At 39.8% G+C, this 16,191-nt stretch overlaps 1 protein-coding gene and 1 non-coding gene across 2 annotated transcripts in view; both read right to left on the bottom strand.

Annotated features, from left to right (window-relative positions):
• Window positions 1–16,191, bottom strand: part of LOC139693345 (receptor-type guanylate cyclase Gyc76C-like) — an 80,269-nt gene that overhangs the window by 41,868 nt on the left and 22,210 nt on the right. The window lies entirely within an intron of this gene.
• LOC139697666 (U11 spliceosomal RNA) lies at window positions 9,539–9,668 on the bottom strand. Its single transcript, XR_011702811.1, has one exon. It is a non-coding gene; the product is annotated as a U11 spliceosomal RNA (small nuclear RNA).

The raw sequence follows: 16,191 nt of genomic DNA, 5'->3' as shown, positions 1-16,191 counted from the left end.
CTCCAAAAACTTCGGCATCGCGTTCCGTGACGTGGGTCGAGCGTGGAGGTTCGCGTTAACAGAGCTCCTCACTACACCACAGCTCAGAGCCGACTGCCTTTTTCAGCGTCGCTTGCCAACATACCCCCCTCCAATCGCAGCCCGTCAGAGCGGTGCTGGGCGCGCCTGGAGCGGCGGGAAAAAATCAGTACACTTATTTTCCGGACGAACCCTGTATGTACGGCGCGGAAACGTGGTCATTGAAATAGACGTAGACTGGAGGCTTTTGAAATGTGGGTGTGGAGAAGAATGGAGGTGAAATGGACAGAGAAGAAAACAAATGAGGAAGTACTTGGTATGGTGGGCGAAGAGAGGGGTTTGTTGGGAGCAATCCTATGGAGGCAGGAAAAGTGGCTGAAGGGGGTATTGACCGGCAGCGGGATGTTGAAGACTGTAATTGAGGGGAGAATGTTATGCAAACGAGGAAAGGGAAGGAACAGGATAGGGATGTTGGACGGGATGAAGGGAGGAAGAAAGTACTCAGAGCTGAAGAGGGACCTGATGTAGAGTAGGAGGTTGTGTTTTGCTAGGGGCCACAAATTATTTAATTAGTAATTACGTCCATCCAAAAACCTACCTTAACCGGTAGATTACCTAATAATAATAATATGAATCTAATTTACGCTTATTTAACACGAATCCAATTTACGCTGGTTGAACACGAAGTCTTCATAAAATTGGGTGCTTTGATCTGGTATTTCTACTCCTGAAAGTCTTATACCTACCCCACAATGACTATACAAAAAACACTATACGAGGTCTGTTCAAAAAGTATCACGACTTTTGTGTGTTTTCAAAAATTATTTATTTATTCATGAATATCTATTTTGTCCCCTTCAAAGTAATCCCCATCAGATAATATAGTATACACTTTTCTCAACGTTTTTTTCCAATCCTCGAAGCACTTCAAAAAATCATTTTTTGCAATGATAAACTTAATTTCGTTTTTCGCACAAAATGTGACACAGATGTTTTGGTCATTTTTTGGAACAGGAAAAAATCGAAGACAAGCCAAAAAACGTCCCAGCAAAACAGCTGTAAAAAATTAACGGAACATTCAAAATGGCCGAACTTTTCGCAGTCAGGGAGAGACATAAGTACCTTACATAACGCCACAAAAAAAACAAAAATCAAATATACTTAACCCGCGAAAATACAAAATTCGCGATACTTTTTGGAGAGACATCGTATATCAGTTTTCAAATGCTGTGTTTTCCATTTGTATCTAAATGGCTGGAGTAATACCAGCATTAATAATGCCTGGTATCTGATACCAAAGAAGTCGGTTATAATATTAACGAAGGCGATCAAACCTTGGAAACATTTGTGAAAATATAACGTCCGACAATGGACTTGGGGACGTTATCAGACGTCCAGATACAAGGTCGGGCATCCATGGTAAAAATCCATAATTCGTTGGTTGGTTGACAATTCGATAACATGACGACAGCAGAGGCAAACCCAATGCGTAAATTGGCAGAGAATGTAAATGATGAAATAAACCTAAGTTGCACATCCACCACCACAGCAATTAATCTGAGGCTATGGTTTGATAGGTGAGGGTAAAGATCGCCGCAATGAATGCGCATATCGCAAGTCATTTCGACTGGAGATGAGTACAACAAAAAGCCCCCACGGGATCTAACATTTGAAACGGATCTAAATCATTCGCAATCAATAATTAAGGCCCGCGCGGTACAACTACGAGTGATTTGAAATGCGTGAGTGAATAGGTCGCGAAAATGTGACAGTATGACAAAAAATATAAATAAAAAAAAATGCCACGCGATCTTGGAGATTGAATTATCTTATTATGTTCGACGTCACTCCTTGGTTACCAGATAGAAATTACCTCAACGGTTTGAATTCACTACTCCCAGTGAATGTCGTCCATTAATTACCTGCCAAAATTATCGAACTGTGTCACAACGTGTTCCGAGGGTTGGGCATCCTGTGTCGATGTCGTGCGACGTAGTTCATTCTTCATGAATCAATGTCTCGTACCTCCTGGCGCCAGGAGTTTCCGCCATTCTTCCGCCTTCCTCGTGGTCTTCAGCAATGCCGGTTCCTTCAACTTCCACTCACGCACCTCCCTCCCCCATTCCTTATCACCACTTTGCCCTAAATACGTCTAAATTCGGGTCACTAAAGAATCGATGTTTCCATAACAAACCGAAAACGATCACGGTAAGGCCGAAACTGCGGCAGTCGTCATCATCCTGCCGAAAATACTCCCACAGCCTTTCACAGAAGAATGCGCGCCTGCTAAGAGAACTGGAATTCTTTAAACCGGTGGCGGGCGAATGCCATGAAAGAGTAAAAGAGGCTTAAGGTCGCATCTATTATGCCACATTCGAGAAGTATTTGGGGAATTTTCCAAGCGTCACAGGGACAGGTCGTCACCCTTCAACTCTTCTCAGGAGCGTACGACAAGGAATGCCAGATCACCAATCATTTAGATATTTATTGACGGGAATAACCTTTTTACAAGTGAATATTGTGAATGAATCGAGAAAATTAGAGGGTATTTCGGTAATAATTTGTTTTATAAATGTTTTAATAGCTGGCCCTATAATCATAATACAGCTGTACCATACTGCCAACTATGCCACTATTTTGGACAGTGCGCTAAACCCCTAAATATTAGAATCAATAACCACCGGGCCTCAAGCAAGAATTCTTCCACGATTGGGATACTACCGATCCCAACACACGCCTCCGAACATAACACTCTCTTTGATAAATGCTAGTGTATCCATTTTAGCATCCCTCTCACCCTGTGACCCTCCGCTCAAACTCAAAACAATAGAGCAGGCGTTCATCTGGCTCTTGGATTTCTAAGATAAACCATGTATTAATATTAGACATTAATTACCCCAGTATTCAAATATTTTTACCACCCCTCCTCTCCCAACACCTTCCATTTTATTCCCACACTTCTGAAAATTCCCCTCCCCACTCCCCTCTCAAACCTTTCCCCACCTTCCCCTTCCATACAGTGGCTTGGCCACCGAAAATTCGAAAAAGTGTCCGTTTCTTTTTTTTTGTGTGTTTCTGTTCGCTAGGGCCTACTTTATACATCTATTATATATGTATATATATATGATATATATATAATATGTATATATTATATATACATATATGTATAAAGATTCTGAAGACGACGGCCGAGCCGTCAAAACAACATATTGTGAGTGTCCTTTCTTTTTGTCTCTAGGGTCCAAAAATCTACATCTGTGTTTTTATATGTTTGTGCGTCGCCGAAGAGCGTTCCATTTCGAAGATATTTTTACACACACCCATATATAGTATATATATCAATAATGCATGGATATATGCTTTCCGTGAATGCCAAACTTCTACCAATGCTGTTACATTCGACTAAAATTTCATATACATATATGAAACGATCGTATCAGCTGCGTGCGCTTTAAATACTCTACTCACAAATTTATTCTTTATTTTAAATGTTTTCTCTGATTGCTTCTCGAGGTTGTAGATATATTCCAGGCTCAACTGGTTATTGCGGAGATAGCCCTCCAGTGATCTTGGAGACGCATATCCACGCCTTTACTTATCAATCACTTCCAATGAATTTCTTCACCAGAGGAACGAGACTTTTCCATGCATCATATCAGTAGACTTAGATCGACAGAGCCGCCCTTTGCTAATAAATATATAATGCGCACCAATGCAATGGCGTGACTGGGGTCACACTTTAGACCCTCGCTCCATATAAGTCCTGTTACAACCTGCCTCTTTGATGGGGCGTCGCAGTTCTCTGCTCCACCCGCCCCACTTTAAGCAAGGAAAACGAATGCGAAATATGGCATAACGAACAAACGTGGTTTCCAAGCATGGCGTCATACTGTTGAATAGGGGAACGTTGTAGATGGACGGAAAAAACTGGTAAAAGGGAGACAGGTGTCGCACAGACAGAGAGCGTCGCTTCGTACTTAACCGAAGGCCGGCGATGAGATGGTAAGCGATGCAAGTTTCGGATTTGGAAATTTGAATTTGAAAGTTTTGCCCCAGATCCCGACGAAAATAGGCTTCGGTACATATTCAGAGCAAGTGACTACCCTAATTTAAACGCTGTGTGGAAGACAGATGACGGGGATAAAACAAATCCACTCGCATAGGGATGAAGGAATAATGATACACTTTGCACGTGCGTATTTTTTGCAGGAAACGAGTAGATCCACCAGCTAAGGATTTGTTTTCCCCTTATTTTATACGTTGCATGTGCCTTGTTTGACTTAAATGAGCACCATGTATTCCGCTAGCGTCACCCACAGACCGTTGAGAAATACGATTTTCATTTGGTAGGTATTATTTTGGTCTCTAATAATATACAACGCTCATTGGGAGTCAGACTTGGGTACTAACGCGCTACCGCTCAAGGTTTTGGGTAATTCTGAACACGGCGCGATATTAAAAATGTCTTTTTAACTTCTTCAGTCGTCAACATTTCGGGTAGGAATTAAAATTACACCAGGCAGAGAAAAAAGTCATCATTATTGAAAGCGTGAAAACCCCGTAACCATTATTTTGGAATAGAGATAGAGAAAGCAACATTTTGAGATCGACGAATTTCTAAAACCAATGCTACTGTCTTTCAGTGAAAAAGAATGAGGCCTATGCGTGATGTCAGCCGTAGATGACGTCTGGGAACTCGAAAGATCCGGATAAGTGTGTGTCTGATGTATGATATGAGATTTCGTATCATGATTGGTGGTCGCAATCCGTTATATGCAGTTCTAGAACATTTAGGCTGACGATTGCTAATGGCGGTTATCATTTAACTGTCACAAATTGAAAGTTACTGAAAACTTTTCGGGCCATTGGAAAAGAGAGGCAATTTGTAATTCAAACGCTTCTTAATTTTTTAGAAATTAATCTTAAAATAAACAAGTTTCAAGTCGTAATTTAAAAAAATCTAGTATGTTTGGTGGAATTCAATGCGACTTCGAGTAAAATTGTACTTAACAGTTCAAGAGTTATTCAGGTTTCAATTTAAATTTTAACTCGAAAATGGTTAAAATACAATTATAATGAGAAATGACAGCCTTTATATGAGTATTTACTTGGGTAATTTTAAATCAACTCTGGGTGAAACTATGCACCTTTTAGTGAAAGTACGGCATCCAATTTTAATGAATTTGAATTCTGACTCAATCCCAGTAATACTAGAGACATTAACTCAACTTAACTCAATTAACTTTGATAATTTAACTTTACTAAGTCTGATGAGGAGTCACAGCCAGGAATGACAGTGCCCAGCTGCAAATAATGCCTGATACCCTATTAGATCTTTATTTATGGCAACCTACAGGAGAAGTAAGCTTTGTATAAGTCCCATGAAAATAAGTACATGTAAGTGAGTTGTAAGTCCCCTGATAATAAATACACATGGTGGTAGACTACGTAAGCATTTCTGCATAATTTTTCCAACACGATTTTCTTATTTTTGGCCACACTTTTCCACCTTCTCTTTCATGACGATTCATTTCCCATATTACCTTTTATAATATCAGACATCGCGGTTTTTAACAACAAGCTACATCTTCACCAATCGTATTAACGCCTTTCCCGTATTTCCCTCAAAACTCCTAGGAACCCCTTAGCATATGCGACTCTCACTTGTATTTATTTCCGTCCAGCTTATCCTCCCCATTTTTATCCCCACATCTCGAAAGGCTCATCCACGTTAATCCTCTTTTCCTCACTGACCCAGTTGCTAGGCCATACGAAGCGATAGCTCCCTATTTAGGCCATACCTAATGTTTACTTGCCGTCTTTACTTAGTGCCCCTATCATTAATAATCCCCACTATTGGGTAAATACCTCTTTTTAACACAAATGCTAGCTAATATCCCTACTATTAAGCCCGTTTGTGGTATCAAATCTTCCCCGAGACGAAAGAAGTCCATTTGATTCCCTCCCACCTACATATTCGGCTCGGCTTTCACATTTCTAACCTAATTTATTCCGTTTTGATTTATACCCATCCAATGCCTCTCACATTGATCCTGACATGAGCTTCATCCATGGCTAGGGCCCACATCGGCTGAAATTCTCCATTAGCATATCAAAAATTTTGTCTTAACATCAATGCCCATCTTTTGATTCAACGGAGTTCATTACTCAAGATTAATTCTTTAAAAATACAAGTATGAAGCGAAATGCAATGAATTATAGAGGAGAATTAGCCAAGTTGTGAACATATCATAGAACAGGCAGTAGTTGGAACAATGGGAACTTTATAACCGTTAATGTAAAAAAAACTTTATACACAAAATTTAAGCGCATTAAAAAGATGCAATTCCATAATTAATAAATTGCATATAAAGCATAAAAAAATACCATTGATCTAGACGCGATGACGACACATTTTCACTCATTCAGATCCGTCGTTATTACGTCTCCTGTTCACAGACGACACCTTATTCTTTGAAAAAATTACTAACGCCTAAGTAAACTCAATAGGTCCTCGTTAATCCTGATCTGTCACTGTGAGTGTGCCTGATTCACGCTATTCCTTCCACAATTCTAGGAATGTCTTAGAAAAGAGACGCTCCGCGTACCGCTACTGCTGCAAACTAACACCGAAGCAATGAAAACACTCAAATAAAACTGTGATTTGAAAAACAATTACACAGAAACGAACGTCATAAGGAAAAATGAGGAAAAGAGGAGCAATCGCAAAGTAACGAACTAGTTAAATTATTCGATGAGACTTAATGTGAAAAAAATGGACAGTACTATGCCATTACTCATATTGAATTTCAAGACTAAAGCAATGGTTTTACGCTAGGAGGGGCCAATCATTTATGACCGAGGTCTCCTTTACTCTAAACAAAAACATTTCACACACCTGAACTATGAACTGATTTAGAAAAAGAACCAAATACCTTTAAGCAACGAAGAATGATGACAATTCAAATATTTTAAAAATGAATTGTAATCGATAAATAAACTTTAAATAGTCAGTAGAGGTAATAATAAAAAAAATAATGAGAGCCTCATTTACAGATTTAAAATGAAATCAAATGAAAGAATTAGTACAGGGTCAATTATTCACCCAAGGCACAGTAGGAACTAATTTATTAGGTGAATTAATCTTGCTTTGAATTGAGTCTTCCTCCGGCATGTATGCATATTTGCATGCTATTTGATTGAGTTTTACTAAATGTTTTTCCCTTTCCCCTTCCTCTGCCATGCCCTCCGTAATGTGTAGTCATGTTACATGAATGGTGTTCGGTCCCCCCCTTTCCACGCGGTTTTTGTTGAATCGCAGGGTGCCAGGTGCATGGGGATATAGAGGGAATATGTAGAATTCAAGAAGGCTGATGACCTACTACTCATTGCCACACTTCCTTGCGACGGATTGCGGGGTATTGTGTAGATGTAGGAAATGGAAGTTAATAATAATAATAACAAATAACGTGAATTTAGAAGCTTTCATTTTTAAAATTCTTATGATATGTAGGACGTCTTCCCCAACACCGAGCTGCCCGAATACTGTATTTCCACGAAGAGTTTCGGTGCGGCTTGCGCGACAGAACGACATTTTCGAGAACGCGTCTGTAAGGTAAGATGTCGCTTGGTAGGCAGGCGGAACTATCAAAGTCTCCCCCTGCTACCATTACTCAGATACATAGAAGAAGAAGCGTCAAGATGTCACTGCCATTCAAAAACACTCAAGACTAACTCTCTCTGATAAACATAGGATGCAATTATTGCGACCCACTGCAGTACGTAAACCCCTACTCGCGCGAGCCTGATACCGTGGCGAACTGGGCGGAGAACGTAACAGAAGTGGGCTGCAAATGGCTCGGCTTTGTTTTTTCCGGTTAATCATCGAGCCAAACGGTGTTTTTACCCCGTCACGCAAAGGGGATGTCGCTTTTCAAGACCTCTCCGCACTATGTACGAACAATCAAGGGCACATATCGATTCGATTTGCGTCACATGCATCGATCCATTCTTAAAGACCTTACTACCAAAATTCATTGCCAGTGAATCGATTCTAATCGCGTTAGGTGGGGGATGTGAATCGAAATAAATCGTTCATCATTGACTCGAGAGGAGGTGAGGATATCGGAAGGGCATCGCAAACCGAAAGGTTAGTGCAATTATTCCAGGGAATCGGCATGATATTGAAATGGAGCTCATCACAAGTCGACCACATCGAATCGATACCACTACGAATGGAATTATGGATAGGATCTAAATTATAGTTTTGAAAAATTGAACATCGGAATTGAATATTCAATTTCCGAGTGGATCGCATCGTAAACTATAAAGGTAGGTGTTATGGAGACGACTATCATTTTAGCCTAGCGGAGAGGATCAAAACTTATTTTTTATTAATCCCTGGGCACAAGGATTAAAAAGAACCATGTGAATGCCTCTCTTCGTGTGCCACACCTTTTTTTTGCGATTTCTGCGACGAGAACTTACTTTCTCGTATTGTAACGACTGATATGCAAGCTATATCTACGTCCGTTCCGCCAACTTTTCCTTTCTCTATCGGCCGATGACAGAACCTCCTCCAGCCCCTATCAAACTGATCCCTTCATCTCCATCCCATCCCACACACGAACTCCCAATTCCAACACCTCCCCCTCGGCCGCTGGAAATCGCTCCTTCATCTGTCACAACACTTTTATCTCCGCTTCGAGACAATTGACGGGCAACGACATCGGGAAGGTTTGTGTGCGTGGGGGGAGGAGCGTCTTGGGTCGACGGAGTGCGGAAGAGGGCTGGAAGGGTTGGGCGAGGGCGGGCGAAGTGGGGCGAGGAAACTACGGCGGATGAGTTTCGGGCGTCGTCGGTGGGAGGAGAAGAGGGTGGTTGATGGATCGAAAGAAACGACCTGCTCAAACTAACTCCATGATACTTTTCTTAGGGATGGGGGTAGGAACGCGGAACTTCGTTATATCACGCTAAACATGTACAGCTTATGCAAGAGGATAAGTCGGTTAACGTCATCCGATGCCGCACACAGTTTTTGAATTGTAACTAAGTCTCAGAAAATCACGTACCGAAAAATCTCACAGAAAATCAACCATTCTGGACGTTCAGTGCACCAAACGACGGAAAAATAATTCAGATTTCCCGAAGCAGCGAAAATTTCCGAACCATAAAAGAGTGCCTGTCCTTGGTCGTCCACGATCGCGACGAAAAACTGGTAGTCCCAAGAATTTTTAAAAAGAGGCCAAAAAAAGGGGAAGCATAATTATTAACGATTCAATAACCCGTTGCTTAAAATAAAACGCCTATACACAAGAGACATGCGCGTATTTTCATTTTCTTACTCGATTAGGACATAAATCGTTGGCATATAACAAGAACAAAATAGCCCTCTTGCGACCAATAATGGTTGCTTCTATGGCACACTCACCCGAACATTCTACAGAGTAATCGAAACCCTACCATAAATGCTTAATTCGCTCATTACAGAATTCCAAGGAACACCTCTGCTAAGATATAAGGGAGCGCCGGTGCGTATTGGCAGCCAACAGCTCCACTTTTCAAAAATTACGTGCTGAGTATGTCTTGATAGCCATACCCCACAGGCCCCGAAAGACCCGCGCGTCATACAAGCGACAAGCACCCTTTTTAATTAAATTTTTGGAATTACGAAATACAGTATATACTCAGCTTCTTAACACATCGTGACGGTATGCAAATATCAACACCTATCTGCATTATTTTAATATTTTGTTATATTCTGAGATGTTAGTACATAGAAACAATTACAGAGTTATATTCTACGTAGTAATTACACGAATTTACATACAAATTTGACGTACAGAGCCTAAATTAAAATGCCACCGGTTGCGTCAGCCTGCAGAGCCACCTAGCGAGGAAATTTTAAAGCCCTTGGAGTAAGCTTCGCTAAAAACCGTTTGCTAATTTTCTTTATAATTTCATGAATTTCCCCGCTACAGAGGAAAACTGAAGGCAGAAATAAGCGCTACATTTCCTAACTTGAATTAATTAGATTTTAATATCATCATATTCACATATATTCAAATTTAGAAGTTTTTCCCGTCGAAGTCTTGCTAGCCATTCAAAGTTAAATGTTGCCATGATAAAGAATTGTCATTGATAATGACTACAAAGAAAAAAAAACGCCTATAAAGCAAGATGTCTTATCGACGCTTGTGTCATACGCATGCGCAGGGATTACGGTCCGCAATAATAAGGGGGCGGAAGGAGACGAGAGTAGGCGTGGAAAGAGAAGTTGACGGAAAACGTACGGGTTTGTATACATGCTTACGGATATTGTTTGTTCATCCGCTTGACTGTTAGCAAACCCTTAACGACGCAGGTAATGCTTTGATAACAATCCAGCGGAAAAGCCCTCACGGTCAACTGTTCTAGTTTACATTAAGAGTATTTACTCGCCGTACTTTAAGGCAATATTCCGAAGAGAAAATTCTACCTTCTCCAAAAAAACAGACCCTAGCCTATAAAAAAATAAACGAGAACGGAAATCACCCACTAGAAATTATATTAATTTTTGCAATATAAATAGTCACTTAAACTTTTTGGTAAATAGCACTTAGCAATAAATTACTTCAACGGTCATTGTTTAAAGGTAATAAATCAAAATTTTCATCGGTTGTCCAATGAGCATTTAAATACGTAGGAGTAAGGGATCAACGGACAACGAGATTCGTGGTATTATATGACCCTAAATAGTTCATTATAGCGACATAATTTGCTGAAATAAACTGTTGACAGTTGAGAACGCGAATGTGCTCGTGAATGGGAACTGATACGAAGACCACAAAAATATGAGGTAAAAATAAGTCCGGATGGGAGGTTCAGGATAGAAACCCGAGCCAGAGAGAATGGGAAATAGAATTTTTCGTGGCCAATATCCATTAGTTACTTCATACTAGAGATATTATCGACTACTAAGTGCTAGAACGTAAACATTCCAATTCGGATTTTGAGAAGGCAGTGGCCTCGGAGGAGAGAACCGGGGTCGGATTGAGAGCCACGCTGACTCACATGAGAATGCGAATCGCCATGCTGCAGAATTCAGCATAAAATGAACACGTCACTGTGAGATGGAATTGGGGGAGTCGGGAGGGTGGCGCCACTGGGACGAGGGGAGCGGAATGGAGGAGGGACCGAGAGTTCTCGCAGTGAGAATACATGGACATTGGCTAACCCCGGGCTACGTTCGTGGAGGGGTAATTTTTGGTCAGCAGTCGACCCCAGGTCAGCACCTAATAGCGAGTACAACGCCATGCATACACATAAGGAAGCATTTTAGTGGTTTTGCAAGTGATATTAAAATCTTAGAGACTATTCTAATTTCTATTCATCCTCCACCCATGTATTTTAAGGAATGAAAACAACGGAAATGCATGCACCTGGCGCCATACACTTGCCTGGGGCCAATGCACTTACGCCAAAAATTTATCAAGCGGTATGAGATTAAGAACGTAATTTATTTTAAGAAACCCTAACCTGCGTAATTACTCAGTCTCCTTTAGTACACCCACACGAGGACCGGGTGAGGAAAACTAATGAAAAATGAAAAAGATGGTTATTTCATGCGAGCTATTTTTTTCCTTCATATCCGAAAACTTACCACTACATCTACTGCACAACCGCCGCAAGGGCGTGTGGAGGGGAGTGCTCGGTTACCGCTTCTTTTACCACCATTTATAAAATATAGAAATATAGCATCGCCTTGAAGGTTATTTTCTCACGACAACAAAATATTATGAATGAAAAGTGTCAGTTGGGTCTCGCAAGATCTACCCTTTCGTAAACCGTGTTGGTTTTTTGTGAGTAAATTCATAGAATCGAGATATTTTATGATTGAACTTACAATTATGTGCTCTAAAATTTTGCATGAGGTGGATGTGAGAGAGATTGGTCGGTAATTACTCGGATCATCTCTGTCGCCTTTTTTTAAATGCGGAAGGGACATTGGCTATTTTCCAGTCTTTGGGCACTGCACGATCATTTAAGGATTTGTTAATTATTATTTCCAAGAAAGGAGCTACCGCTGAGGCCATCGCTTTGTATACGCGAGCAGGGATTTGATCAGGGCCTAACCATTCGTTTGGACTGATGGCTTTAAGTTGGCGTTCGATTCCAAGAGAAGAAATTACAATTTCAGACATAGGCAACTACATCTACGTACGTGGTATCTCCCGAAGTTGCAGTAAAAAAATGCAATGCCCGATACTTTCAAGACCAATTTTAAATGATATTCCCGTGAGAGGCATCTTTTTTTCATTTTCTAAAGTAAGGCTTATTTGTACATAATGATTTACTGACGGTTTCGGTTTTTTGACCGTCCGTAGCTATATGATAATCTATATCCTTGAAACCACACCGGAAGGAAACATTAAATTTGGCAATTATATTCTATATATAACGTTTTATCAATCTCATACACAAAATTAGACATCATGATACGGTTCGTTTCCAGGAAATTAATTTACGCTCAAAAAGTGAGGACGTCATCATAAGGCATTATTTTGATTTTCCAATTAAAGTTTACCTTATGTGGTATTATAAGCTGAAAGCGAAATAGGAAGGGCAAACCACCGTGAATCGTACAAATAACAGATATTTACGTAAAAAAGAGAAAATCATCAGATTTTCAGGCTTTTTTTGCTCCTCAAAGCAACAGATAATAATTATGTAGGCTCTAAATCTAAATAATTTTCATCGCAAATTTGCCAACATTTAAATTATGATTTCCACTTTTAGCTAATCATTTCTAGATTAATATTAGTATGTTGCTTTAGCAATCACCAAAGTCAGTACTTAGAGAGAGTGGTGCAAGTATCTTTCATAAAAATTCTCTATATAAATCTGTTTTCAGTAGATGAAGTTCACGCGGGTAGCCCTGAAGGTTCATCTGCTCGAATTCCACTCCCCACATTTCACCATTCACTGATGGGGTACAAATAATAAAACTGCTGATAAATTAATGGCGACAAGGAATGTTTTTTTTTACTCTGTCTAAAACAATAACAAGCAATGGGGGAGGTTCAGTGCCAACTCTAAAGGTATGCTGTAGTATTGCTATATACTCTATAGTATATAAACGACTATACAGCCGTCTCACATGCTACCACGCATGACTGACAGTGTATTATAGTGCAACTTCTCCGCTGCACACAATATACTCCAAATTCTCTTTTGCAAGAACGCACGAGTTCTTTCGGATGGCGGTCGCCGTGTGGGTCCGATAACCAAGCGCACCAATACGGAGAGGATTGCGACGTCTCCGCTAAACACGAAATAGTATTGCATTTATTCGAATGTACAATGGCTCCTTCCAATACACAATTCGAGGCTGTCAGGTCGTGAATGTCCGAAATAATGTCACTAATTCTACAAAAAGTTATTCTTGCCTTCTCGGGAGTTGCATGCTCAGAAATCCCGCTGACCAATGTCTCCAATTGAAAGATAGATATATAGCAACATTTGACATAAATTCTCTAAAATTGACCGGGAACTTAGAAAACTAATACTTTGTCCCGGATTCAACGTTTATGAATCCACGCAAATATATTTTTTGATAATTTTCAAATTAAATCCTAGATACGACGAATTTTCGAAATGAAGTTTACGTAACATTGAGTGAACAAACACGCTAAGCAGGACTCTGTGAGAAAGAAACTGATATAAATCAGGAAACCAAGTGTTGGTCGTGTTATTCAGTCACCGGGGTGTTACATGTGCAACGGAAGGAACCGTTATCGCTCTCAGGAAGGAGTTCTAAAAATATACGGCAAAAATGGAGGGCAAGGAAATAGAAGAATCATCTCCGGAAACTGCACAAACTAATATTAAATGGTATTTTAGAAGAGCCCTCTTCCTTGTAATATACAAGGAAGAAGGAAAACTGATTGTAAACGGAAATTAAATATTCGTGTTAGATTTGACTTATTATCGTCTTTAGATTCTATGTGAAAATTGGTACTTGTTCATGCAGGATGTTTCCTGCCGCTGCGATCGCCGACGGGAAAAAAGATTCCATTCGTCAAATGGGCTCGACATTCTCATTTCCTATAACTTTTTTCTCATTTCCCATTACGTAACACGTACTGACAATCAACTGCCGAATTTTGAAAAACAAAAGAGCCGAATTCTACCGTATAATTAGAGATAACGAAGCCGATATGATTATAGGAACTGAGTATTGGTTATCGCAAGGCATTGTAGACGAGGAGATTTTTCTTAGTGGTTCAGAATTTACAGAAGGGACAGAAAAAATAGGATTGGGGTGGGAGTGTCAATATTTGTTAAAGATATTCACAAAAGCAGAAGAGAGTCTTTCCCTAATAAGTAGTAGCATAGAAAGTGTTTGGTATACCATAAAAAAGCCCTCGGCGAAAAAGAATTCTACATCTGTGCATGCTACAGACCCCACGATTTCGGAGAAACATCAATTTTAGAACTAGAAAGACAGGCCGCTTCTTTGAATCCCCATTTACACAATAGTAAAATTATAATTGGAGGGGGATTTCAATTTTCCATTCATAGAGTGGAAAAACTATAGTTTCATAGCAGGAGGTAAGGACAAAGAGTCATGCGAGTCATTGCTTCGTGTTTTCACATCACATTCGTTAAACCGACTGGTTTAAAGAATTGGCTGGCTAGCACCTACCAGAGGAAACAATATACTTGATCCAGTAGCCACAAATGTGTCCGAAGTCGTTCTAAATACTGCCAAACTTGATGGACTTAGTGATCACAGAATAGTGCTAGTTGAAATTAACTTGATAACTATGGAATATCACAAACCCACAAGAAACATTTACTTGCTTGACCGGGCCGATTACGAAGGATTAAGGCGTGAACTACAGCAGTCTTATGGTACATTTAAGGAAAGTAGTAGAAACAGAGACATTGAGAGTTTGTGAAGTACTTTTCTCGACGTCCCACGGGCTACAATAGAAAAACACTTGCACATGCCTGGTAAATTTAAAAGTGGCAGGAGGAAACCTAGATGGTACAACATGGAAGTACGTAAAGCATTTAAATATACTAAAGAGCATGGTATTAAAAAATGAGGAGATCACAAAAGGAAGACTCTAAAAATAAACAAAATGAAATAATACATAACTATAAACCAGCCAAATCGCTAGCAAGAAAAAAATGCCGCCAGGCGTTAATAGAATTTAAAAATAAAAGATTGGTTGAATATTTGGGCGATGATCCAAAAGCGTTTTGGTCATAAGTACGGGAGGTTTAGGGAAACAAGTCGACAAAGCTATCCCCAAATAACAACGAGCAAAAACTTAACATCACTTTAGAAAAAGCTAAAATATTAAACCACTATTTTGAAAGCGTTTTAAATGATCATTCACAGGAACAATCTGAGTCCCTACCCGATCGCTCCCATGAATCCATGCTTGAAATTGTAATATCTTTTCTTGGAATCGAACGTCAACTTAAAAACATCATTCCAAACAAATCACCAGGCCCTGATTAAATCTCTGCCCGCGTATAAAAAAAGATGGCCTCAGAAGTAGTTTCTTTCTTGGAGATAATAATTAATAGATCCCTAAATTATCGCTTTGCACCCAAAAACTGGAAAATAGCCAATGTCCCTTCCACATTTAAAAAAAGGCGACAGAGAAGATCCGAGTAATTACCGAACAATCTCTCTCACATCCACCTCATGCAAAATTTTAGAGCACATAATTGTAAGTTCAATCATAAAATATCTCGATTCTAGTAATTTACCTACAAAAAACCAACACGGTTTACGAAAGAGTAGATCTTGCGAGACCCAACTGACACTTGTCATTCATAATATTTTCTCCTTGTGAGAAAATAACCTTCAGGTCGATGCTATATTTCTAGATTTTAAAAAGGCATCTGACAAAGTTCCTCATAAAAAGTTACTCCAAAAGTTGGAAAGCTATGGGACTGATAAATGTGAAATAGATTGGATTAATAACTTTTTAAAAGGCCGCGAACAAAGGGTCATAATAGACGGGGTATCATTAGACACAGTAAGCGTAACATCGGGTGTCCCACAAGGAAGTGTTATTGGTTCGCTATTGTTCCTTTAATACATTAATAACATCAGATCTCAGGTTTCCAGCAAAGTTCGTCTATTTGCTGACGATGACGTAATATACAGGG

The sequence above is a fragment of the Hetaerina americana genome, unplaced genomic scaffold, assembly GCF_022747635.1.
Source record: "Hetaerina americana unplaced genomic scaffold, ioHetAmer1.1.p SCAF_1, whole genome shotgun sequence".
NCBI lineage: Eukaryota > Metazoa > Arthropoda > Insecta > Odonata > Calopterygidae > Hetaerina > Hetaerina americana.
The sequence above is the reverse complement of the archived record's forward strand: the minus strand, read 5'-3'. Positions and strand labels throughout refer to the sequence as shown.